The 27,811-nt window shown below is 37.0% G+C and overlaps 1 long non-coding RNA gene across 1 annotated transcript in view; it reads left to right on the top strand.

The window, feature by feature from the left end:
* The first annotated feature begins 1,250 nt into the window (after window positions 1-1,250).
* The window catches only part of LOC150110537 (uncharacterized), a 28,510-nt gene continuing 1,949 nt past the window's right edge, over window positions 1,251-27,811 (top strand). Inside the window, exons 1-2 of the long non-coding RNA XR_016548469.1 lie at window positions 1,251-1,388; window positions 21,162-21,328. This is a non-coding gene — a long non-coding RNA (uncharacterized LOC150110537). The remainder of the gene's footprint in view (window positions 1,389-21,161; window positions 21,329-27,811) is intronic.

A 27,811-nucleotide genomic window follows, 5' to 3' on the forward strand; every position in this document is an offset into this window, starting at 1 on the left:
GAAGTCTGCATGCTGGTTAAAGTGTGACCAGATTGATATCCGAAAGAGTGTATCCTTAAGTCTTTTTTCAAATATCAGATTGATATTTGAAGAAAGACTTAAGCATTATAAATTTAGACGCAACACGAATAATTGGCTGAGGTTTGAGAGAGAGGGAAGCCGGAGATGCTGCAAGGAGATCTATGTGGGAAAAAAAAAAGAAAAAAGGAAAAGCTATAATCCTTTTACACTTAGAATTGGGACAAAGTAGTCACATCTCGTCCTAGTTTTACTTTCAGAAACGATTTTCGGAAAAGATTAAAAAAAATATATGTTTTTTCCCTCTTATTTCCCCCTGATTTTTTATTTAGTTAGAATTTTATATATATATATATATATTTTTTTTTTTTTTATTGATGTTCTTATTTTTTTAAAGTAGTTCAATGCACTAAGATGCATTTTTCACGTTTCAACTATGAGGAAAAAAAAAAGCAATAATAAAAAATCTCAGGTAATATTTTTCGATTAATCTTCATAAGTAACAACGATGAGACTAAAGATGCCTTAAAATATAAAACTGTCCATTTGACATTTACTGAAGTCAAATTTTCACTGGACTGCCCTAATTTTTAAGAATTCAGATATGTTTACATTTACTCAGTATAGATAAACAGTTATTGAATTCAAGACATTTCCTGTTCGTTATCTTTCTACCCTACCCATGTAACTAAAAGTTGAAATTGGAGAGAGAGAGAGAGAGAGAGAGAGAGAGAGAGAGAGAGAGAGAGAGAGAGAGAGAGAGAGGAAATACGGTGGTGCTTCCATAGAAACAGGTAGCTGTAATTTTCTATGACTTAGGCAGTTAGTTAAAAGCATAAATTTCTCATTTTTCTCTAATTAGAATTATAAGTGCTTGAATAACGATCCTTCATACGGAAATATTTTCGTAATATTGAACGGAATATGAAGAAAATTCACTTCTCTATAACTTCTATGTTTTTTTGTTTGATTTTTTTTTCACTATAAAAATTGTTTTAATTATTCTAGTTGGCATCTTTCCCATTTTCCAGAAAAACAAGAGTAAACGAAAAAGAAAAAAGATATTATTCTATATTAAGGATATGATTTTCAGAACAAAAAGCAACGAAGGAAAGAAGATATTCTATATCCACCAGCAGTGAATTTCAAAGGTTTTAAAAATTCTAGCTTATCATTTTTCTACAGAAATGTCCATCGTATTTCCGCCGTTTTAATCGAATGTAAAGGGGATTCTCGAAGATAACCGCTTAAATACTTCCCGGATATCTTCTTTGTTCTCATACCATAAATTATTTTTTACCAGACCAGGTAGATCAGAAGTACGAAATCTTGTGAGAAGGTGTTTGACCAGATTATCCATTTATTGTAGGGTAAGTTCATTAAATTAACCATTGTTTATGACGTCATGAATTCTCATATGAGTTAAGATAGTTCCGCTTTCAGGGGAAATGCCTTTTGAATGAAATCTTTACCTACCACATGCTGATGTTGTTAGAAGTAATGATAAGTTGATGGTGTGATAGGTATAAAAGTCATTAGGCTTAATTAATCTTTTTAAACTAGTATGATTTTGTAATGCTTCGCGTATTTGTAAATCGTTGAGATAGAGAAAAGAAGTAAAAAAAAAACTTCTAGTTATTTAATTTCAACTGTAGATACAAGTACTTATGGCACTTCGGTGGTTTTTAATGGCAAGTAAATACACCGACATGCTGAAAGATGTGTTTTATTGATACAACAAGGTTACCTTTTTTTTAATGAAGAGAAACTATTTCACTAAGTTTCCTTCCCACATTTGTGAGAGAACATATTTCTGGATTAATAAAGAAAAATCGGGAGATAAGGCTTCCTAAAAGTAATTTACTGTGCTTGTTGACTAATCGGCACGGCATCTAAATTGCTAAATGGTCGAAAAACGACCGGGATAGAAAATATTTACTTCAAGGGGGGGGGGGGGGTATTCGACCAGTACACTACTTCACTACTTGGTACACATACGTGATTTTATCAACATTCATGAGACAAAAATACAATATTCAGTCAAATTATCGTCAAGCAATAACATTCGCGATGCACTATCGACTGATAGGTGATAAAAATATAAGAACAAAGGATTCATACTGGGGACAAATAAATTATTAGTTATCCAGGATAGAAAATCTTCTATGGTTTAATTAATCAGCTAAGCGATTAACACACCTATCTGGAATCTTCTGGCTCCAGTTTTTGGTACTTTTGACACACACATACACTTGTTGGTGTGTATATTTTATCTTTTTATCTTCATCTCCACCATTTTTCTTTTATGAAATATAGTGTATTGTACTTCATCGCTAAGTACTAAATACCTGCATTAAATTAATACAAACAGGCAACATTATAATCTCCTCTTATCTCATAGCCGAATATATAGAAACTTAAATAATTACCTGCATTAAATTTTTCGACGCAGGGCGAAAAATTAACAATAAATAAAAGAAAGAAATATAAAATAAATAAATATTATATATATATATATATATATATATATAAGGTGTCTCCATGGAATCAAAAGACTCATCGCGGGAGACCCATCATTGACATACTAACCGTTATTCACACAATACCTGTCATACTTCCCCTTAAACTCATTCACAGATGAAGCATTCACAACTACCTCTGGCAACGCATTCTACCCATTTACAAACCTCCAAGCAAACAATCTAGTCCTAACACCCTTGTTAACCACACTCTTACACAATCTCCAGGGATGACCCCTCGTTCTCTCCCTTCCTGCACTGGGCTTAAAAAGTTATCAATATCAATCCTATAAAACCCTTTTAATAATTTATATGCTTCTATCATACTCCTCTCCTACGTCCATAAACTAGTTTTTGAAGCCCATAGATCTTCAATCCATCCATGTAGGAGACATCCCACAGGCCTGCAACAATTTTCGTAACCCGCCTCTGAATCCTCTCCACCATTTCCACATCAAGAAATCCAGGTGATTAGATCTGTGCGCAATAGTCCAAATGAGGTCTTATTAATGCCTTATAAAGTGGGATAATCGCGTCCTTATCCCTGCTTGTCAGTGTGTTCTTCAATAACCATGAAATCTGATGTGAAGTTTTGGCAATCTTTGCAATATGCCCTCGAAACTTACGTTTTCTGTCCACAATAACTCCCAAGTCCCTAGCCTCATCAACTTCTTGCAGTTCAGTTCCATCAATATAGTAAACAGCATGTGATCTCATCCTTCCGAAGTGCATCACCTTACACTTGGCCACATTAAACTGGCAGCCATTTAGTTTATCCCAAACCGTCAGCCTATTTAAGTCATCCTGCAAGATATCCACATCATCTGAATTAACTGTAGCTCTTCCCAGTTTTGCATCATCAGCAAACAAGTGGATATCTCCTTTCAAAGTATTCCCAATATCACTGATGTACAAATTAAATAATAGAGGACCAAGCACTGAGCCCTGAGGCATACCACTAATCACCTGCCTTCTATTGGACTTCGCTTCACCATAAACCACTATCCACTAGCCACCCGCTAATCCAAATCACTAGCCTCGGTTCCATACCCATTTGATCGAGTTTATGCAACAGAGTTCCATGCGGAATCTTGTCAAATGCCTTTGCATAGTCCAGCAGAATCACTGAAAAAGGATTTCCTTTATCCAACTTCATTGTTACTTCATTATAGAAAGAGAGCAAATTGCTAAGGCAAGATCTACCCTTCACAAAACCATGTTGCCCCTTATAAAGTATCATATTGCTGTCCCAGTCCTGAATTCTAATTTTTATCAATTTCTCCAGACTTTTAACCACCACTCCCGATATACTGATTGATCTATAATTTGCTTCCTCAGTCCTCTGGAGTCCCCCCTCCCCTTATGTAGTGAAATAATTTTTCCCTCTTTCCACTCAATTGGGGCTTTACCAGAACTGCGGCTTAAATGCCAAGTTGGAGGAGGAGGTGCTAATTCGCTTGCGCATTCCCTTAAAACATGGGTCGATATGCGATCTAACCCAATGGCAGTGTTAGAATTAAGGTTTTGTAATATACTAAGCAACTCAAATTATTCTATCAGTAGACTCTCATCAGTTCAATGATACATTCGGCACTGCAATATCACAACCAAGATGGTACGCTTTTGCAAAATGATCACTAAGCAACAGAACTATTTGATTAGCTTCTGTAATTTCCTTGACATCAACACTTTTTAAAGTCATCCTTCCAAAGTTATTCCTCCTTTTACTTGCCAGATAGTGAAAGAACTCATTAGGATTTTTTTGGTCTCATCAGCTAGCTTCCTCTCATAATTAGCTTTGGCCTTCCTTACCATGCAGGTTACCCTTCTTGCTTGTATCTTGTACTTCTAATGAGAATGCTCATCACCTTTTTCTTTATACTTATACCACAACTTTCTCTTTATCTGCAACTCTCGCGTAATAATATTATTCATCCATCTTACTCCTACCTGATTCCTCCTCCTGACTCTGGGAATACAGTCAGACACAGCTTTTATTAAAAACTCCTTGATAATCTCCCATGCACCATCAACATCTCTCCCCTTTAACACGTTCATTGCCAATCACGCGATATCGCGCGATGCGAGTTCTCACCAAACGGCCGATCACGCGTTATCACGTGGACGTCGCTAACTAAATAAAAAAATAAAAAAAAATTGGCCACCACACGAAATTCCAATTTTCAGCTTGGCAACGAAAGTGTTAAATTCTCATGCCATAGCACTTTTGAAACCTGACTTCTCAGCTTGTCATAATCACCAGCCTTGTAATTCCACATATAACCCTTCTTAACAGAATTTTCAGCACATAAGACAATCTCCCAAGTCAAGACCACATGATCACTTTCCCCAAGTGGAGACAGTGTATCTAAATTATTTACTGATATGTTCTCCGATGCTATGACCACATCTAACACTCTCAAATCTCTTGTACCTTCCGTTACATGTTGTCTCAGGTAGTTATCTCTTAACAATTGTATAAACTCCAATTCCTTTGTTCCTTAAGACCATTCCTTCTCCCAATCTATGTCCCCATAGTTAAAATCGCCCATAATAATTACATGTCCTCCACTCATCTTGTTAATTTGCCAATGCATACCATCTACATTCTCCCTTATACCCCTTGGATTATAGCAGCAACCAATTACATATTTCATCCTGTTGATTTCTATCTCACACCAAACAGCCTCAAATGAACTACCCTCTACATGCTTTGTCACATTGAAGCACTTCTACCATTTTTGGCTTTAACACTTCGTCATTAGTAAAACTCCTCCCCTATTCTGTCCTCTCTATCCTTTCTGAAGATACTGTATCCCTTACATTCAATCCCTATAACTAAATCATTCTTAGTTAACAAAGTCTCACTAATTTCTATAATTTTTGGCCAATTAGAACTAAGTAATGACAAAAATTCACGGTGTGCGAATTAGTCCACTCAGAATACCGTTAAAATTCTGAGTACAGTGATTCCCCATATCACAGTTATTAACTTAGTACTATTTACAGCTAACTCTACGTTCCTGTCATTATTTCTGACAGCCATCCTCGCACTCTCCCCTTCTAATAACTCTCGTTTCCCTGGTCTAAAACCCCCATATGTTCATTAAATAGTAACTTCTGTAAAAGCTTACTCCCGTACTTATTGAAATGCAGACCATATTCGTCATATAATTATTTTCTCCCATATATCCACATATTCCGCACCTCTTTTCGTACCCAACCTAGCTAACATTTCATTGAGCTCTCCTTTTCATTTCTCGACTGTCATATCTGGGCAGCACACTGACAATCCTAACACTAAAATTTGTGCTTTTACATAAATAAAATTTGATGAAGGAGTATCTTTTTAATTTGGAAATTATTATTTTCCCAAACGTAGCGCTGACTTGCATCAGAACAAAATACATTTTCAGTCATGACTCAGATCACATGCGAGAAAATAGAGGAACTTGGTTACGATAACGTTTTCCATACACCGTGTATATCGGACTTTGCTCTATTACATTATCACCTATTAAGAAGTCTACAGTGTCGTCTCATTGGTCAAGTTTCGAGGAAACTGAAATTATCAGTGTGAATTATTCGCTTTAAAGCTAAATTTTATATGGTATTAAATACGTGTAGCAAAGTTGCATAGACAACAAAGGAAACTACACACTACACTCGACTAAAACTAATTCGATATAGTTTTTCAAAAAATCACTAAAAATTACATTACATATTTCATGGCCTAATATTTGAAAATAAAATAAATAAATAATAAAAAAAGAAAATATAATTATTAATATCCTCTTAGAACAGATGAACTTCGAACCAATGCCGATAGTAACAGAAATGATGAACTCTTAAAGTTATCACATCGATCGATGAGTAATTTAGACAGATTACTGCGCATATTTGATTTCTGCATTAAATTTTTCGACGAAAAATAAAATAAATAAATAAAATATCCTTTTAAAAATTTATTTTACTAAAATGTAAAGTATAAAAATAAAAATAACCTGACCACAAAATTTCTAATTCCGATATGTATCGAAATTAAGGTATCTGTTCCTGTGTCAATCTCAGTTCAGTCCATCTTTATATCGCCAGTTTTATGTTTAATCTAGTGGTACAGACTGAAAACAACGCCTGTTCTTTTTTTTCCTTTTATTTCACCCCTCCCCTTTTTTTTTTTATTATCACCTCCTACGTATCTCGGTTTGAATAACAACGGATTAGTGCTCTTCGACTGAAAAGCCCTGAGTTCGATTCTCATCATGACAACAGGTGTTTCCATATGAACTTTTTCATCTGAAGGTGAGTGAATTAGTTGACCTCATACGGAGGAGGAAGTTTCTTCTTCCTCCAATCAGGCAAATCCGGTCAAAAAGCACAATTAACAGATTGTGTTTTTTGACCGGAACAAAAATACTATGTAGTGAGCAGTATGGACTATAGATAGCATAGTATGAATGATGGATAGTGCATTATGAAGTTAGTGAATTAAGTAGTCACACAGCAGGTAATGAGGTGTAGAGTATCCTCGAGCGATGACACCTCGATTATATTAATAATATAATATTAATAATATTATATATTATCAATATAATAATAATAATAATAATAATAATAATAATAATAATAATAATAATAATAATAATAATAATAATAATAATAATAATAATAATAACGAAGCATAATTTATTGCATTGCTATCTTTATGGACTTTTTTTTAAACTCATAAGGAAATATAACCACACTTCCTAAACCCGAAGTTCAAAGAAATCGTAATGAGAAAGATGAAACAAATTCTCCTAAGTTAAGACCCACTACGCCAAAAACGTAGGCATCTGTGAGAAATGAATGTAGAAATCCAAGATTATCGAGTCATGAGCATAACCGGACAGTTTTGTTTTTGTTGCAAAATATAATATACTGTAGATATTGAAGGGGGTATTGAACTTAAAACAAGTTAAGCAAGGAGATAAATACACTGAGGCTTCTTGTGCAATAAGAGAATTCCCAGGGTGAATCCTTTTATTGCACAAGGGCTGTGTGAGAGCGCGTGTACCAACGAGCACAGCTGCTTTCGGGTGCGTGTGTTTCCACCAGTCGTTTTAGCTATAGTTGGACGATTTTTAAATGAGTTGGTTGGAATGGAGAGTTGCCTGTGCGAAGTATTTAGAGGCTATCTCGGGAAGTAGTGTAGGAATATCTGGCATGCTTCGTCTCGATGGAGGTGAGCGTTTCTTACGAACCACGGACATCAAATATCATTCGGAGGCATTTGTTTTGTATCACTTGTAGTTTCATGATGTTGCAGGAGGAAGTGCGACCCTATACAAATGATTCACAGGTTAAGGCGAGTCTGATTATTGCTTTGTAAATTCGCAGCTTGTTTTCAGTGCTAACTCGGCTTCTCCGGTTGATCAGAGGGTAGAGTTGGCCGATTGATTTGTTGGTTTTGTTGCAGGCACATGAAATGTGAGGATTAAAGCTGAAACGACTGTCTAATTGTAACCCTAGGTATTTCAATTTGGTTGATTTGGTTTGGTTTCACTTGATGCAATGTTTTTCTTCTTGTGAATGGTACTGCTGAATTTTTGTCAGGGTTGACGTCTATCTGCCATTTTCTGAACCACTTTTCTAGGTTTATTGTTGCCTTTATTAGTCGTTCCGTTGCCATTTGCGGTCTGAGTGATCTGTCATTACCACCCTGTCGTGTGGGTGGAATGCCATTGTGGTTGATGTTGTGCTTGGGACATCCGCAATATAAATATTGAAAAGTAGTGGGGATAGCAGGAAGCCTTGTGGGACATCTGCTGTGACTCTTCTCGCAGAGGATCTGAGCCTACGCAATTTAATTTGGAATTTTCTGTTTATTAGGTAGGAATCAATGAGTTTGATTAGATATATCGGAAAATTAGCAGCTAATAATTTGTAAATAAGGCCTTTGTTTCAGACGTTGTCGAAGGCTTTTGCCACATCGAGAAAGACTGCGCCTGTATGTTGTTTCTAGTTGAATTCAGTTGTGATCTTATCTACCAATCTATGGACCTGTTGAGTTGTACTGTGTTCTGCGCGAAATCCGAATTGCTCTTTAGGGATGAGGTTGGTTTGTTTTTCGCATCTTGTAGCCGTTTGAGGATTATTTTTTCACTAATTTTTCCCAAGCATGGTAAGAGGCTAATGGATCGGTAGTTCAGGGGACTGTGGGGCTTTTCCCCTGTTTTGGAACGAGGATTATATCCAGTTTCCACCAAGTGGGAAGTAGCTGGTGGGCATTATCAAAGCTGTTGCATTGATAATGGCTACTGCATGCATGACAGCTTTATGAGGGAGTGCTTTTATAGCCTTTTGGATATTTCATCAGGTCCAGGGGTCTTTTTTGTTATTACGTTTTCTGATGACAGCATATACTCCCTTTGATGAGGTGTGACAGATATCTTCACGGCAGCTGGACTGACGCAGTGTACATAGAACTTGCCGATGATTTTTTCAATGAATGATAAGTTTGCATGTGTGTAGTTAGGACGGCATTGTAGCTCCAGAGCGTCAGCAAAAGTTCCTGCTTTTTCATCGTCTCTGTACACTATACCTTTTTCTCCATGAATTAGTTGGATGTTAGAACAGTCCGTGCCGAGAGATTTGGATAGCTTCCATAGTGATTTATCCTCAACTTTTAGGTAGCTCAGTTTTCTTTCCCATTGTCGGTTCCTATAATCTTTAAGTGCGTATCGGACTACGTTTGTCGTTTTATTGAACTCTCAGCGATCCTTGGAGGACTAAGGTTTTGTGATACCGACGTCTGATCTTGTTTTTGGCTCGAATATGTTTAAAATTTCATCTGGGAGCTGGTTAGCTTGTGCTGGGGTTGCGAGGATGGAGGCTGCTCCCAATCCAGCATGTTTTGTGTTTTCTAAATTTATGGCTACTGCGTCTGTTTTCTCAGGTGTGGAATGGTTGGTACATAGCTTATAAATGTGCGGAGGGCTACGTTGAACTTTGAGAAGTTTGTACAGGTCTGGCTGGGGATGAGTTCGTTGTCAACGCCTTGGTTTAATAGTACCGGGTTGTGGTCGGAACTGAGATCTTTGACCGTCTGTAACGGAAACTGATATGAGGTTTTCCTGAATATGACCATATCCAGTACATCAGGTCTGCCATGTGGACCATAGTGTGTGGCCCAACTGGGCCTGCAATGACTATGTTTCTCAATGTAGCATAGTCGTTGAGAGTTCTGCCATTAAGATTTATGCTTTCGATGTTCAAAGAGGATGTTTTGAGTTTAGGTTTCCCGCCACGATCACCTACTCGTTTGTATCGAGGAGTTGAGAGAGGTCCGAGGTTAAGAGATGTTTGCTGGGAGGATTGTATACAGTGTATAATTTCAGGCTGCTTGCATTTTTTGTACGGATTTCAATTCCGGTTGCTACTAAATTAGTGGTTGTTGTCTTCTTAATTTCGTTATATCGGATGCTCTTCTTTCCAAAGAGAGCTGTGCCACCTTCTCTGGAATTGGCTCTGTCATTTCTGAACATGATGTAATATCTGAGTTTCGAGTCATTGCAGGGTCGAAAGTGAATTTCGCTAATTAAAATGCTGTCGATTCTGAAACGGTCTGCAAATTCTTGAAGCCCACAAAGTTGGTTGCTAAAACTATCAGCATTCCAATATGCTGTCTGTTTGGAGTCATTTGAAAGTTCAGGATTATTCATTATTGAACATCGAAAATATGATTTGCGCGTTCTTTAGAAATTTGTTTGCGTCGCTCTGGTTGGGGTTGAATTTGCAAAAAGCGGTTAGAGTTTCCCCTAGGGTAGCAGCTAGCGTGGCAGCTGTGTTTTGCTTATTTTGAATGGATTCGGGCGGTTTAGCTTGCGAGGCCACAACTGCAGTATAGGAACTGTGCGTTGTTGTTCGCAAAAGGTTTTTGTTTCAGGATGTGTTGCTCGCTTCTGTACTGCTGAAGTTCCTGCTTCTCTTGTTATTAACAGATTGGCTGGGTAAGTACGCAGCCTTTGTGGTTAACTCCTGGTGTGGGCCACCATAGTTGCCAAATGCGTCAACTTATACATATGCACAACTTATATATACTCAAAGGAAATTTGAGTATGTATAAGTTGGGTGTTGTTCCCACTTTTGACGCATTCTGCCCTACAGAACTTTTGTGCATATCAATATTTCTGGCAGTAGTGGCAATGGCCTGCTGATGCTTTTCTTCTAAGGGATTCAGTTTTGATTATTAGAATGAATACAGATTTTATGTCGTAAATCTGTCTCTTCTCCTTACTGATTTCAACCAGAACCAGCGACATGGAACGTTTGTCAGTCCTATACATGCGGGAAACTTTTATAGGCTCAAGGCTTTGAGTCTTTAGATCTTCAATTATTTCCTCTGTGGTTATTATCAAATATTGTAATATTCAAATATTAGAATTATAATATTCTAATTTTCTAATATTCAAATATTCAAATATTCAAAATATTCTAATTTTCTAATATTCTAATATGCAAATTTTCAAATATTCAAAATATTCTAAAGGATATTCTACGTTAATTTGGGATGCAATTTCTCTTCTTCACCAGCCAGTGTTGCACGAGCTAGTCGAGTTTATGTGAATTCTCTTGAAGAATCAGTTCTTGGGCGACCAGAGTGAAGATGATTGTCGATGTCTGTATTTCTGCTGTCAAAAATATTTCACTCACCTTCTGAAACTGCTGGCACAAACACGAATATATCCTTACATAAAGTCGCTGGTAGATTTTTGAAGCTAAATTGTTTTATTTTATCAAAAATTCGTTCACAGCATGTTACCAAAATATGTTATTATTAGTCATTCTGCCATAGTGATCATGTGACGTACATGTACTGAACTCGTTTCACACGTTTCATATAGCCACCATATATTTCTTATTTCTGGTATTAAGCTCAGCAAATATACAAATTGCTCTCATTACTTTTGCTACTGTCTTACTCCAGCTAAACGTTTTAGAGACAGACGTGTATCCGACCTACTAAAATCAAGAGTACGATTTAATGAATACAGAAAACAAGATTTATGAAATCTCTTATATCTTCAATTGCTACAAAGACATTTTCAAAAAGATTACTAAGCAGAAGTAAAACGGCATTTAAACAAGGACAATAAATCACACTCCATCTATTTACAACTCGAGTCTCGGTAATACCGCTGTGATAGCCGAGTCTCTATCATCACAGCAGCATGTACAATATAACACACTGTTAGAGTTCAAAAGAACCAATGGACACAGGTAAACATCTAATATAAGGAGACTGTGCTTATTATAATAACATTACAAAACAGAATAGTGACAGCCTCAGTGCTTTGAAACTAGTATAGTCCTGAACCATTGAAACTTGGACGACGAATTAGCGTTTCAGAGGTCCTCATGAAAAGACGATCAAATATTAATTGACTTTTGATTGTATAGTACATTCTTTATAGCCAGTAACCTCTGTGCCTAGTATCGATGCCTCGTATCTCATACCGCACATCGATATTAGGCATAGATGTTACTGGTAGCAACAAAGATGCTTCGCCAAGTTTAATGGATGTTACAAATTAACAAAATTAATGAGATTTGTTAATTCTGACCTCAGCTGATCGACTAGTTTAACCAAAATAAGATAGAAGACAGCAGTAGCAAAGAATCGTTTAAACATTACCTGAGGATAGAGGAGACAATACGTTCTTGATATTGATAGGCAGCGCGGATTGAGAATTTTTAAATGGTTTTACCGGCATGCAGATCATATTTGCGATGGACTTGCCGCTCCATACTAACTGCTCCTTACTAACCTCTTTAAAAGAGATTTTAAAGACGTTAATAACTATTTTAACGTCTGATTGAGGTTTAGTGGAAGGCTGATATTTATCAAAGATCTCTTGAATGCTAGATCCGGCGTATTCAATTGTAACATAGTATATGTTGCAAATCTTATTTAACCCATCTGACACTCTGGACTCTGAATCGCAGAAAATTTGATAAATCGATCTGCAAACATAGATTCTAGTTTATCCAAAATTGAAGAGTAAATGTAAAGGAAGATAGTTGATTGATTCTTTCAACAGTGAACTTGACCCCGCTATACCAGATGTGAATTTTATCTAAAAACTCTAACAGTTGTTTTCTAGTTCAATCTGATTGCACTCAGAAACAACTGGCTTTGCATTTCAGCGCCACCTTGAAAAGTGAAGCCAAATGCTAGACTGAACGAATATTATTATTATTATTATTATTATTATTATTATTATTATTATTATTATTATTATTATTATTATTATTATTATTATTATTATTATTATTATTATTAACAGAGGGCGCTGTGTAAGCATACCAACGGTTCCATGGTCGTATTGCTGGTCCCGTTTTTTATAGTTTTAATGTGGTTCTAACTCCTTTTTAATTTAAAAGTATCATAAAGTAACTCTACTTGTCATGCTGAAGACAGTGATATATAATTCATCGAAATAGGCCAAGTGGAATCAAAATCTGAGTGTGCTGAAAATTGAACACAGTTCACCGTGGTCACTAACGAGCATAGAACAAAGGACGTCGCCATCTTTACAGTTGCCCAAGGGAAGAACGGTGAGTCATGAAGTGCAACAAATGCCTGAAGGAATTACCGTCTGATGGAAGTCATATAACCTGCAGGAAATGCCTTAGGAATCTTCACTTTACATGTTCCAGACTATCAGAAACAACATGGCAACGCAAACCCAATGCCAAATGAGAAGAATAAATGTGCTTAAACTGTAGAGAGAACAAAGAAACACCACCACCCACTGCGCAACTGATTACGCCAGAGGCAGAATCGGGCGATGAACTGAACAGACAACAAAACACCGGTGAGTCTTATAATTTGAGTTCCGTTAATTTATTACTAGAAAAAGGTTTAGAAAATATAAAAGCCAGCTTGGTAGATCTTGTCCAAGAACTATTTGATAAACAGAATAAAGAAATAACGAAAAAAATTAGCGAATATGAAGAGTTTGTTAAATTTAATAATTCAAAAGTCGAAGAAGTCTTACAAACGGTAAAAGACATTAAAACCAGCATTAACGCATTAACTGAGAGGCAGCACAAATTGATAAAAGACACATCGGAACTCCGTCAAGAATTTAATTCCCTAAAACTAGAATACGAACTTTTAAATCAACAACAACAAAGAAGACTGTCATAAACGGTCTTCCAGAAAGTGAATCCACAGAAAATCTCAGAGACATAGTTATAAAGTTAGGTCATGCAATTGACATCTCTCTACAGCATAATGACATTCAGACCATAAATCGGATTCCCAGGAAGAACAAAAAACAAGGCTCGCCACGACCCTCACCAGTCATAGTTCGTCTGACAAGAAAGGCAACAAGAGACAATCTCATAAAAACCAGCAGACTTAAAAAAAACCAGTTGTCGAGGACTTGAACGCAACGCAAGACCATACACCACTCTTTCTATCTGAATATGTAACATCTTTCAATCAGAATCTGATGTACCAAGCAAGAAAAGCAAAAACAGAAAAAAATTATCAATTTTTGTAGATCAAAGACGGCAAGATACTCCTGAGAAAGTCACAAACTACAAAGTCTATACAAATAAAAAGCTCGGAAGACATAGATATTTAGTTCCAAAAAAGAAGACCTCAACACAACAAAAATGAATGTGAACCATCAGATAGATGTAATCACACCAGAATACAACAGCAATTGCACTTTCGACTCGCTTGATGCATGGAAACAACACACAGTACAAGCGAGAGGTCTCTCAATCTTGCATATTAACATCAGAAGCATCCGATAACATTGGTTATTGTTACAGGCTTATCTGAGGAATTACACCGGTATTATTGATATATTGGTCCTAACAGAAATATCCATAACTAATGACGAATCGACTGCTTTCCAAATTCCAGGCTTCCAACAACATAGAAACCATCATGCCGCCAAACAAAAACAGGGGGTGGAATATTAATATTTATCGAACATAAATTAATAACAAAAGAAACTGCGTATCAATTTGAGCATGTTGAAACCCTTTGCCTCGAAATCACTAATACAACAAATAGACAGCATCCCATAATAATAAATGCTATTTACAGGCCACCAAACTTCAACTGAAAATCAATTAACGCCTTTTTTATTCCCGTATATACGGGCGTAGGCGAGGCCATTTAGCCCTATCTAACTTTTGGAGACTGAGTGGGCAGTTCAATCTCCACTGGTACTCAATCAGAGACAGATGGCCCAAGGCTATCACTAATTAAGCGGTACGCAGTGAAGAGAGTTGGCTCAAATGTGCCGCCATCTCGTGGTCTCTAACCCTAACACAATATATTTAATGTCTGAAATAATGTGGGTTTTACGGTCGATTTTCTTGAGTTTACAGGACGAAAAACCCGAGTTTCCGGGAGGAAAAACCTGCTTGCCCGTGCCAGAGATCGACTAACTCGGGAACCGGTCGAAAAAAGGCTTAGAAAAATTTCCTCTAGTCGCCGACTAGACTTGAAACCAAGACTTCCTTCGTGCGGCCTAGCGCGGTGGTGTGCAAACGCCACATCCACTGAGCTACACGCCACCAAACTTAAACATGATAAAATTCTTACATAACTCAATTGCTGGCTTTCACGCCAAGAAATATGCTCAACCGAATACATAAACATAAATATTGCAAACGAAAACCAGAACAACACTGTACAATACCTAGACACGCTATCCATATATAATCTAATACCAACAATAACATCATGTACTAGAGAAAAATATTCGGAAATACTATCACTGCTTCCTGCCTAGATGATATAAACGTCCGAGCACCACCAAACAGTTACACTGCATCAGTCATAAAATGCAAAGTAGCAGATCATTATTTCACGGTTCTGAATCTGCACACTAAGACAATATCCATGCAACGCCCCACAAAAGAAAAGCAACAAAAAAACAATAATAGACAAAGAAGTAGTCAACCACGAAATAAGAAAAACCAAATAGGAACACATCACATCAAATTCAGCAGATATCTTATACAACAACATTAAACTCACACTGGAGGAAATATATAAGAAAGCTGCAAAGAAAGTCAGAATTCGCTCAAAAAAAACCCAAAATCCTTGGATAACACAAAACTTAATTCTAGAAATACACAGAAAGGACGCTCTATGGAAAGAATTAAAGCGATATCCAAATAACACAACCTTAAAAACTGAATGTAAGATAACAAGGAATCGCCTTACAACACAAATCAGAAATGCAAAAAGACGCTACTACAGAGACAAACTAACCTCTGCACAAAACAACATGAAACAAACCTGGCACCTGATCAACGAGATCTAGATTGTGCTCCCAACACCACCGTCTCCAAAACCATAAAACACAGCTTCATGAAAGACGCAAAACCTATCCAACAACTAGCAAATGACTTTAACCAATACTTTACAGACTCCATCCAAGAACTGCACAGAAATATTCCCTCAATCACAAAACGTGATCCTCCACTTGGACCATAATCAAAACAGACATGATGGTTCCCAAACATAAAAGAAGCAGAACTTCTCTCTGCAATACATCAAATCAAACCAAACAAAGGCCCAGGAATTGATGGTATAAGACCTAAGGATAAGCAACATGCAACTAGCTCAGGTCCTGTCCTACTAAAATTAATAAACAAAATATTTAAAACAGGACAGATACCAAGTATGCTAAAGACTCTCATAAGCACACCCATATACAAACATGGAAAAAGAAATTTAATCAGCAATTACAGACCAATAGCAACATTACCAATTATCAATCAAATTATGGAGTGGATCGTACTGAAGAAATTCACAGCATATACAGAGACCTTTCATATTATCCCCAAAACACAATATGGTTTTCAGAAAAATAAGGGAACAACATCTCTCTTGGAAGACTCTACAAACGTAATGAATACCGCCTTAGACAAAAACAAAATTGCCATGGTAGTCTTTATTGATCTAACTAAAGCATTTGATATACTCACACATCGAACCTTGTTAGAAAAGCTGAGGCATATTGGAATAGACGGGCCTCTTCACAGATGGTTTACAAACTACCTCCAAAATAGAAAGCATATCACACGTATCGGGGCAAACCGAAGGAGAGCTTCAGGTAATCTGTGGATTGCCACAGGTAGCTTTACTCTCCCCAACTCTATTCAACATTTACACGCATGATATTAATCAGCTACCATTCAAAGGTAAGATATTCCAATATGCAGACGATACAGCAATAATATCCATCCATAATAACGCAAGCATAGCCCAAACAACAATCAGATTTATGTCATGTAGCCCAAAGCAACATGACATAAATCTGATCATAGACTGACTCACGAAAAACTCCATACAGTAAACTCAGAAAAGACAAAATTAATGATATTCAGAAATCCACTGACTCGACCAGTTCATAACAAATATATAACTATCGAACATCCACTTTCCAACACAAAAAACACACAGAACAGCAAAACCACTACAGTCACTCAGGTTGAAACAATACGATACCTTGGAATTTACTTCGATGCAGATATGAACTGGAATAGCCACATAAATCATCTACACAACAAACTCCGAACAATAACTGGCAAACTCTACAAGTTAAAAGACATAGTTCCCACACGCCTAAAAACACTAATATACAAAGCACTATTCCAAAATATACTAAAATACGCTATAACAACGTATGCTTTCGGTGAACCCTACAAACTAAATAGATTAATCTCGTTACAGTACAAAATGATAAAACTGATCTTTTGGGAACAAAGAGACAATAACGACTTTATATACACTGCAATGTCAGAACACAAAATATTGACTGCAAAACATTTATGTCACTATGCAGCTTTACTAAAACATTATTTCGATGCCAACTACAGGACAGTCAGAAACACATATCGCATAACAAGACCTCAGACAACTAATTATATCACATATAAATACAATAATCACCATGGAAAAGCCACACGAAACTTCTACATCCCAGACATGATAAACAAATTACCTTTTGAATAAAGAAACCTTTCAAACTACAATAGCCTGAAAAGAGCTCTAAGGACTACTATGAACAAGAAACACGCACCCAAAATGCCATACAAACTTAATGAAACACAATATATTCGTTCAGGCTTCCAGTTCAGCGACGCATCAATACATTCCAAGTTATTGTATGTATGTGTGTGCGTGCGTGGACGCGAATTTCTCAATCATAGATTTCGTAGCTTCCCAACACAGCAAAAAATCTAATAAATAATAACCAACTGGTGTCATCCTCAGATTTGTATCCACAGTTTTATCACCACCTTTTAACCTGTGCTGTTGTTAATACCTCTTATTAAACAGGCATGCCAATGCTACCACCAATTCCCTGGAACAATCCCTTAAGACGCGTGGTGATATGTCATCAAATCCCATCGCTTTGTTGGCATTGAAGTTATTTATTTCCTCATATACTTACTTCCTGCTCACTTACAAGTAAGCCATCCTCTCCTATGTTCTCTACACTTTAATTCCTCATGATTCCGCCCTGATGAGGATGAAATGCCCTTATTAATTGGTCACTGAATGCCTCAACAATGTCTTCTGCAGCAGTTAACATTCTACCATTTTAATCCATTAACATCATCTTACCATGATCATTCTTTCTTCTACTTGCTGCATATCTAAAAAACATTCTAGGGTTTTTCTTCGCCTGATTTGCCACTTTACAGTGCTCATACTGCACTTTTGTGGTCCTTGCTAACTAAGTCACTCTCCTGGCTTATTGTTTATACTCTTCAGGTAAATGATTATCAATATTCATCTTGTACTGCCGCCAAAGTATCTTCTTTTTTCCTGATTTCATGTTTAAGTCTGCCATTTTACACCTACCTTATTCAGCCTTTTTGCGTTCAGAATACATTCACACATTGATTGATACTATTATGTATTTCTTTGTCGGTTCCCAAGCAGCATTTATTTCCTTACAGCTGAACTCCTCATTCCATTCTATAGCTCCAAGCTGTATCCTAAATTTATCATAATCACTAGCTTTGGACCTCCAGATATAACCTTTCCTTACAAAAGTTTTCATATATCTAGCTACAACCCATGTGATCACTTCATAATCACTCACACCAACTGGAGAAAAGTGTGAAACCTCACTCATAATTACATTCTTTGATGATAGGATCAGATCTAAAATTTTCGATCCACGTGTGCCCTCCTTTACATGCTGCCTGAGATGGTCCATCTCTCAAAAACTCGAGAAATTAATTCTCCATATTCTCAAATACTCTCTCTTCATTTCAATCCATTCCGCCATAATTAAAATCGCTCATAATAATTACCCTTCCTTTCTTCACTAATCTCAGCTGTTTATACATTTCTTCATCACCACCCTCCACATTCTATGATCTATGACGCCATCCAATAAATATGTCTTCCCGTCAACCTCAACTTCACACCACACCACACTGCCTCATAACCATTGCCACTATTTCCCTCTTTCATGTCTACTGTATGTGAAAATAATTTTACTGCTATCATCAGCAGCATTCCCCCCTCCCTTCTTGTCTTTTCTATTCTCGCGAAAAATACTGTATCCTTCCATTTCTTTTCCCGTTAGGATATCATCTTCATTCATCAATGTTTCACTTATTCCAATGATTTTGGGGCCGAATAAACTCAATCAGTGAAACCATTTCATCACCCTTATTTCTGATATTTCTGGCATTTGTAAACAAACACAGCAGTTCATTTTAGGTTTATAATCAGTCCTATCCAAGCCATTTATTAGTTGTGATTATCCCACCACAGCTGCCCTTGCCTAATCACCTTTATTACCACTTACCACATATATCCGCTCAGTCTCAACTTCCCCACTCACATCGCAATATATTCCATTTCTATGCTGATCATCTCCACATGCATTCATTGTTACTTTCAACATCCACTCTCCCTATGCCATGTCTTCCTGTTCCCCCCTCCCGTTTCACTGTTCCTCTTGCATTCTCATTCTCTTTCACACTACTGTTTCCACTGTTAATACTACTCTCCCGATCTTTCACTTCATCTCTTACTTCTGATTTTTTGCGTGCATCACACACTGCACTACCATCTAGCAACACTTTCTCCAGTGCACTTACTCCAAAGTCATTCACATGCAACCCATCACCCCAGTATAATTCTATTCTTTCCTCAAACACATGCCATACATCCACAAACGGTACTCCCTTCTCTTTACAGAGCTCCGCTAGTATACCATTCGTGATTCTGATTCTCAGTCTTAACTCATCGTCATACCTCGGCAACATACTGACAACCTTTCCTATTACACTGTTATCTTTCACTCTTCTCAATAGCCTCCTGAAATTCGCCCTTAAATTCTTCTTATGTCCATTTAAATCATTTGTCCCCACAACCACCACTAATTCTCTTGATCTTTTCCTCATCATATTTAATCGTTGACATTCAGAGTGTTCATTCTTTCCTAACAACATAAAATAGTCTGCTAATAGAGGAGAGATAGAACAACCCATTCCATTTCCTTTAATTTGCATGTACAACTGGTTTTTCCAACTTGTGCACCCAATAAATCAGGCCTCGTATCCATACTGGCCACAGAGCTCACTGGAACTAGACGAAACCTGTGAAACACTGCTTCGTCTTTCAAATTTGAATCGTTCAGACTTATGTTAGTATTAAATTTTGGGAAGTGATCATAAACTGGCAATCCTTTCCCAAATAATCACTGTATTTTGTTGTTGTTGCTTTTGTTATTATTGTAATGCTATTTTAATATGCAAAATCTCATCTTATTTGATGTTTGAGATTGTTCATTGGTTCTTTGGAACATTAATAGGGTGTTATCTTCCGAACATGCAGCTGTGAAGACCGACACCCGAGTTGTAAACATATGGTGCCTGATGTATTGTCACCTTTTGTGATTAATAATAGTAAAGGATCATAGACAAAGTCCGCTTTTTTTTTTTTTTTTCAAACGATTTTTTTTTTAAATTCGTTTACATACATAAAGTTACATTTTAACTATATATTTTTTCGTTTGTTTTTGTTTTATTGCCTCTTCCAAGTAGAAAAAACGAGCACTCTATTATTATTTTTTCCTTCCTAAATCTTTAGATTTTGGAAAAGCAAAACTATATAACTTTCAACTTTCATCTCTTGGAAGGTACATGGATAGTGGAGCAAAAAAAAAAAAAAGACATTGTTAGAATGTTTCCACATTCTCCTCTATCAATATTTTAGACAAACTACTGCTTTGATCAAATAAAGCAATTTTCCAACTGTCGTACTTAGTTTTTGAATTTTAGTCAAGAACATATCGAATAAGGCAAATTTTCCTGACGTATACATTACTGTTTTCTTTACTTTCACTTGTATATTCCTTTGTGAATCAAATTTATGTATATTATATAAAAACAAAATGAAAAATGTAACTCTGTGTAAATGAGTAAAGAAGAGAATTCTGTCTGCGATCCTCTACTACCATTAATCATTTCTGTCCGAATCTCGATATCTCTCTCTCTCTTCAAAAATAAGTTAATATTAAATGTGTTTTATAACAACTTTTTTAAAAACAATTTATCTCAATTTTATTCCAGCATTAGAAGATGAAAGGAAAAGTATTTGTCTTATTTTTAGTAATCTTCCTTAACATCACCTACGAAGCAAAGAATCCAAACTGTATAACTCGTTGCATCAAGACGGGAATATGCATTAAACTTTGTGAGAAGATTAATAATACAACACATTTACCTCCCACCAGGAAGTAAGTAAATTATCTTACGGCTATCCTTTCTTGAATATATTCTTAAATGGCGAACTTGATATTATGATAACAGAATTCAAGACTTCATTAATTATTGAGATTATCATCAACATGTTTTCTTTTTCTTTTTTTTTTTTTTTCAAATCGGTTTATTATTTGATAGATCTCTAATTTGGTGAACTCTCTTTTAAAAGTGAGCTCATCAAGTGTTCATTATCAAATAGTCAGACTTTTATTTTTACAATAAACAAGTTCGAACTTCTAGGTTCACTCCTGACATTTTTGCTTCAGTATTATTATTATTATTTATATTTATATGGGTGCTCCATGGAGTAAAAAAGCTCATCGTGGGAGACACACTCTAACGATCAACACAATACCTCTCATACATCTCCTTAAACCTATTCACTGTTGGGGGTGATCACAAGCCCTCGGAGGGGTCTTGTGAGCACCCCAACACTCATTCACTACTCTCCAAGAAAAGAACCTAGTCCGCACACCCTTACACCCTACTCTTCTTAGACAGCTTCCAAGTGTAACCCCTTGTTCCTCCCCCCCTACTGAAATTTATTTTTTGTCAATCTTGTAATATCCCGTTAGTAATTTATAAGAAAAAAAACATAAAAATTCCTCTTGACACGACGAGAATCGAACTTAACCCTTGCGCAACGTACCGTCGTCCTTCCCGATGCGCTTATGTATGCATCGGGAAGGACGTTTTCACTTTTTTTTTTTATCTTTTTCATATTGTATTTCATTTTTCATAACATGCCATCTAAGGTCGGATCTCCTTGAGTACTTTGTAAACTAATAATATCATCAACTTTTCCATTGATTTTTGTTCTAATGGCTATGCCAGTGACATAAATAAAACCACCCCTCCCTGTAACATTATAATCCAATGCAAGTTCCTTTGTGATTTTAACCCCTTAACGTACCAATTAAAAATCAGAAAGCGGTGGTTTTTCTGCCAATTTTTTTGGGCGAGGGTGATTTGCTGGATCAAATTCATCATTATTTGAAAAATAATGATGAATTTGTGTAAATGCAAAGAAATAGCCGCTACACACCGTTGGCAACTTTTCTCGGCTGAAAGAAAATAGGCACAAGATTGTCTAGCGTCTATATTCGGTTGTATTTATATGTGAAACCAAAATTCAAAATCAATTTTGGTGCAATAAACAAAAGGCATGTCACAGACGTCTTTGTATGTTAAGGGGTTAATATTTAACTTCTGTTCTGACTTGCCCTCTTAAGTAATTTCTTAATCTAACATCAGTGAGTCATGTCTTCACTATCAATCTAGGCCGATGAGCAATTTTACAAGATGTGCACGTGGGATATGAAGACAAAGGAAATGTCATTAATTGGCACGAATTCCTTTGTTTCAATTCTGGTACTGGTTCTTTTTTAAATTTAGGGAAAATTTATATTTATACTGCGCCACCCTAAAATGTATTTGATGAATATTTATTCATGGAACCAAAGTCTAGATCAGCATACTGTCTCATAATTCTTAAATACTTAGCAGAGTATTCTCAATTAATCTCACTGTTAGGATTTATCTCGCAGTCGTATCCCCCTATTTTATGTTTGTTATTCTTACCTCCCGCCTTGGTTCAAACTTTTATGAACGGTTCAGTAAAATGAAAATCAGGCAAATCTTCATATTCATTTCGAAGGAAATTAACATTTAATTCACTGAATAGACATAATACATGTTATGAGAATTTTTGACTGACATAAAATTAATCTTGATAATATTGGGAAGTGAGTAGTTTCACTTATGATTGCTAAATCTCCTTCAACATATTAGATCATAATTTCATTCCATTAATCCTAACAAAGATCTAACTCTCATCTATATATGACACTATTAAAGACTATCCTTTCTATAATTCACATACATTCACAAATATCTTCACACTATTATTCCAATTAAAGTATAGAGTTCCTAAGTTTCATCAGCATAACTCCTAAAGTTCTTTCAATGAGGGCTCAGTCCTGAGTTGAATATTTTACCTATATCTAATTATTGTCTCCTACACAATTTTACATAACAAATAAGAGTCCACATTACTCGTATTTGGGGACGCACTAGGCCTTCATGTGTGTCCCTACAGCACCTTCAATTTCCAGATTTACCTTGGCTTTTCTACACGTCAGTTGAATTCGGACATGACACATCGCTGACGTAGGAAGCAATTCTGGCTCCCCGCTCGCTCATCAATCAGCTGGGCATGGGTCTTCGATCTCCGGCGTGATCTGGAACTTTACCGTGTCAGGTCATTCCACAGCCTAGAACTGCCCATGGACACTGCAGCTTGCTGCAATGACCTTACGATGGACTTCTCTGCCGATGACCACTCCAGTACAATGAACGAGAAAAAAAAACACGAGCTGGCACCGCAGCGCCTTTTAAAATGCACGCCGTTTCTTGCCTATGTCATCCTGATTTCTTCCTTTCCTGATGGCGCATCACTCCATTCAGCACCTAGCGCTAATCTCTCGCCCAGCGTGCTCTTCGGAGGACATTCGCGTGTGCGTTCTATTAGGTGCACGTGTATGACTTCAGGCCATTGCTGTATAATCGGATTGTCCTTTGCCTTCAACATTGTAATAGCACTTACATAGATTACACATAGTTTAAACTTCACAAAACACTTAATTATTTTCAATATGATGCATTAAGTAAAACGTTCTTAAATATTAACGTAACTGATAAATTACAATTGGTTATTTTTCTCTTGATATATTAATACTGGCTCCGGAATTGATAAACCGTGTTAAATCTGAATGAAGGTAAAGGTTTTGACTTTTCCTTTCATTCAGAGTATAACACAAGCATATTGGCATGTAATCAGATTCTGCATAACTATACAGACCGAGACACGTGCAAGGAAAGCTGCTGTATTGTTGTCGGTAACTTGACACAAAGGCACTAGGGATTAATGAATTTGATCCCTTTCTTGCTGAGCACATTGCCAAAATCGGGAAAAAAAGGAAAAAATTTCGTTTCCTATCTTTCCTTTGCCACGTATGAGGAATTTATTAAAATAACGGGCGAGAAAGTAATCAAATTTATTGTGGAAGAACTTAAAATAGCGTAGTACTATTCCATAAGTGTTGACTCAACACTAGACTTGTCTCGTGTTGATCAGCTGTCCTTCATTGTACGATATGTGAAAGAACATGGAACTTCTGTGGAGCATTTCTTGCGTTTCATTCCTAAACATAAGTCACAAATCTGAAGAGTTACAAGAGGCGGTATTGACTTCACTAAACGAGCTTGGAATTGATGTAGTAAATTGCAGAGGGCAGGCATATGATAATGCTAGTAACATGTCAGGCAAGTACACAGGACTGCAAGCAAGAATTCTTGAAATAAATCCATTGGCAGAATTCATACCGTGCACTGGATATGCTCTGTCTCAAATTGGTACTTGCCTGCCGAATCCTGTCCATACTCTTCTGCATTTTTTGATGTCCTTCCGAAACTGTAAGTATTTTTCACATCTTCAACACATCGGTGGAGTATTCTAAGAAAGCACCTGGAAACTTTTGCAAAAGTAATCAAACGCCCTTCGCCTACTCATTGGTCAGCTTGTGACGATGCCTATCGGAATTTTCGTGAGGGATGGACGGAAATAATTTCCACTTTGTCCGAAATTGAAAATGACACCAACCAGAAGAAAGTTACGTGATGTGAAGCAAGTGAGATTCTATAGCAACTTCAGTCACTGGAGGTTGGGATCGTGACCTGCCAATGGGCAGGTCGTGAGGGGCGGCAAATACCTAAATACGCCACTGACTGTTCCAAAGATCAATTAACACAGCAACTCCCTGAAATCAGCAACAAGAATCAAAAGTATATAACAGTCTTGCTTCTAGTAGTGTAGTGCTGGGGACGAAATACCATTTCCACAGGTCTTACGAATATTTACTGCGGATATTAATCATTAAAGTTTTATATAGCTGACTGAAGCCTATCATTAGATTTAACAAAATATAAAACAAAGAACACACTATCTGACACAGGTATAGTACTTTACATCCAGAGCCGATTGTATCTTAGTTTCCTTGGATAAATATCACGTACAGCCCGGAATTCCACTTGCGAAGCAATTTTTTAAAACTTATATTTAGTAAAATAAATTGTATGAAATTTGAAAAGCAGGTTACCTATACATTAGTCAGTTTCATTAGGCGAATTTAGAAAATAAACGCGTACTGTACGAGAATTAATTTTTTTGTCTTGCAATCTTTCCAGTAACTCTGCGCTGTGTGAAAATGGTGGCGTTTGGATAACACCATTATTTTCACACAGCTGCACAGTTCCCCATAGGGATATCTCCATATACTAGTACTTCCTCTCCCGAAAAAAAAAAGTTTTTTGACCTGAGAAACTTTTTCTAGGTCCTTTTACAACTAGTTTCTATGGTTGGAATGCAAGTATGGTTCTCTTTTTCTAAAACTCGGTCTTATAAAACTTTTGAAACTTACGAAATGAGATAATCAAAATCACTTAATTTCAGTTGATATGTCTGTTACGATTTTGCATGACATGGCAGGTATACTTTAGTCTTTTCCATGACGCATATGAAATCGTTGGTAGGCTAGAGTTCAGAATTCAAAGATTAAGGGTAGAAACTAGACACCAATCAATCATTCTCAAATTGCGAGGCAAGTGACTAAAATTGTGACAGGTCTATGGAATGATCCCTATGGAATACATTTAAGGTCTGTATTACAAAGACTAGTTGACAAAAAAAGAAGGGATATAGAAATAAGTTATTAATGAAGTTTTATAGAATTGATACAGAAGACTTTTTTTCAACATATGATAAGAAGCAGTGGCACACTCAGGATCTTGAGGGGGGGGGGGAGAGTTGAGTAGACGATTTTGAGAATACACACTACTCATTGCATACGACCTATGAGTGGGCATCTGCAGTGATCGGCAAACATGAAAATTGCGATCTCCTCTGGCCTGGCTCAGGCAAATGAAGTAGCGCTTGGTCTGCCCACGCACTACCTCGTTCGCCTTGCATTCACAGTAGCCTTGATTTGAGAGAGCTATAGGATATTCCCACCTTATGTGACTGCTAATTCATAAGTATAGAAATAGAAGACACGACACAACATAAATAAATATAGAAAACCTTACACTCCAACATAATGACATAATGGTCAGTTCTGACACCTCCTCCTTATTCACGAATGCCCCCCCCCCCCTCACAGAAACTTTAGAGCTAATCCAAGCTAAATTTCCTACTGATATCTCAGCCCTATTTCAGTTTACAATGAACTCAGGCTACTTCGTTTGGCAGGAAAAATTCTACAAACAGAGGGGACAGCCATGGGTTCACCACTTTCCCCACCCTTAGCCAACTTCTTTATAGAGACTTTTGAAGAGAAAGCCTTAAACTCAGCCTCGCAAAAACCTACCATATGGCTTCGCTGATGTGTTCGCTATTTGGCCACATGGCCCGGATTCACTCCTCTCCTTCTTAACACACTTAAACAACCAACACCCTAGAATCAAGTTCACCCTGGAAAAAGAGAAAAACAATAACCTCCCCTTCCTAGACACACTAGTCACCCGCCAACCTGATGGAACCTTGGTTTTCTCAGTTTATAGAAAACCCACCCATACAAGCAGATACATTCACCAACAATTCCATCACCCCCCCCCCTTCAAAACAATATGGAGTTATTAAGACACTATTCAACAGGGCAAAAATAATCTGTTCAAATGATCAAGCCCTAACCACTGAACTAAATCACATCTATGACACTTTCTCAGCCAATGGCTATCCCCCCAAAAGAATCCAAAAAATACTTAAACCAGTTATCCACAACCCCCCCCCCCCTTCACAAAAAAGATTACTCTAAATCCATCACCATTCCCTACATCCAAGGCACCTTGGAAAAAATCAACAAAATCTTAAAAAAACATGACTTGACCACTTGTTACAGACCATATAGAAAATTGGCATCCCTTATCCGCTCCACTAAAGACCAACCACTTCCCCTAGACCTACTTGGTGTATACCAGGTCCCTTGCAGCTGTAAATTGTCCTACTCTGGCCAAACAGGCAGGACAGCAAATATCAGAATCTCAGAACACAAGGATTACATCTGATTTCACCAGTACAGCCACTCTGGGCTTGCAAACCACACTCTGGATACTCGCCACAGAATAAGATGGAAGAAAGCCACAGTAATACACCGCAGCAAGTTCAAATATGAAAGACTATTCATGGAATCAGCCTCAGCCCTTAGGAACATGCCAAACCTCAACAAATTTGGATGCATGAGACTGTCCCAAATTTGGGAAACATTTATCAGAAGAACTTTAGCCCGAAGGCCAAGAACTACCAATATAGCCCGCCAGGGGGCACCATCAGGACTTTAGGAAAACGGTAGCTTCCTAGCTTCGGTTCTCATTTGCTGTTATGTAGTACTTGCGTGCACTTGTCT

This window comes from Typopeltis vanoorti, chromosome 1 (assembly GCF_054136105.1).
Source record: "Typopeltis vanoorti isolate ZY-2024b chromosome 1, IOZ_Tvanoo_1.0, whole genome shotgun sequence".
NCBI classification, from domain to species: domain Eukaryota; kingdom Metazoa; phylum Arthropoda; class Arachnida; order Uropygi; family Thelyphonidae; genus Typopeltis; species Typopeltis vanoorti.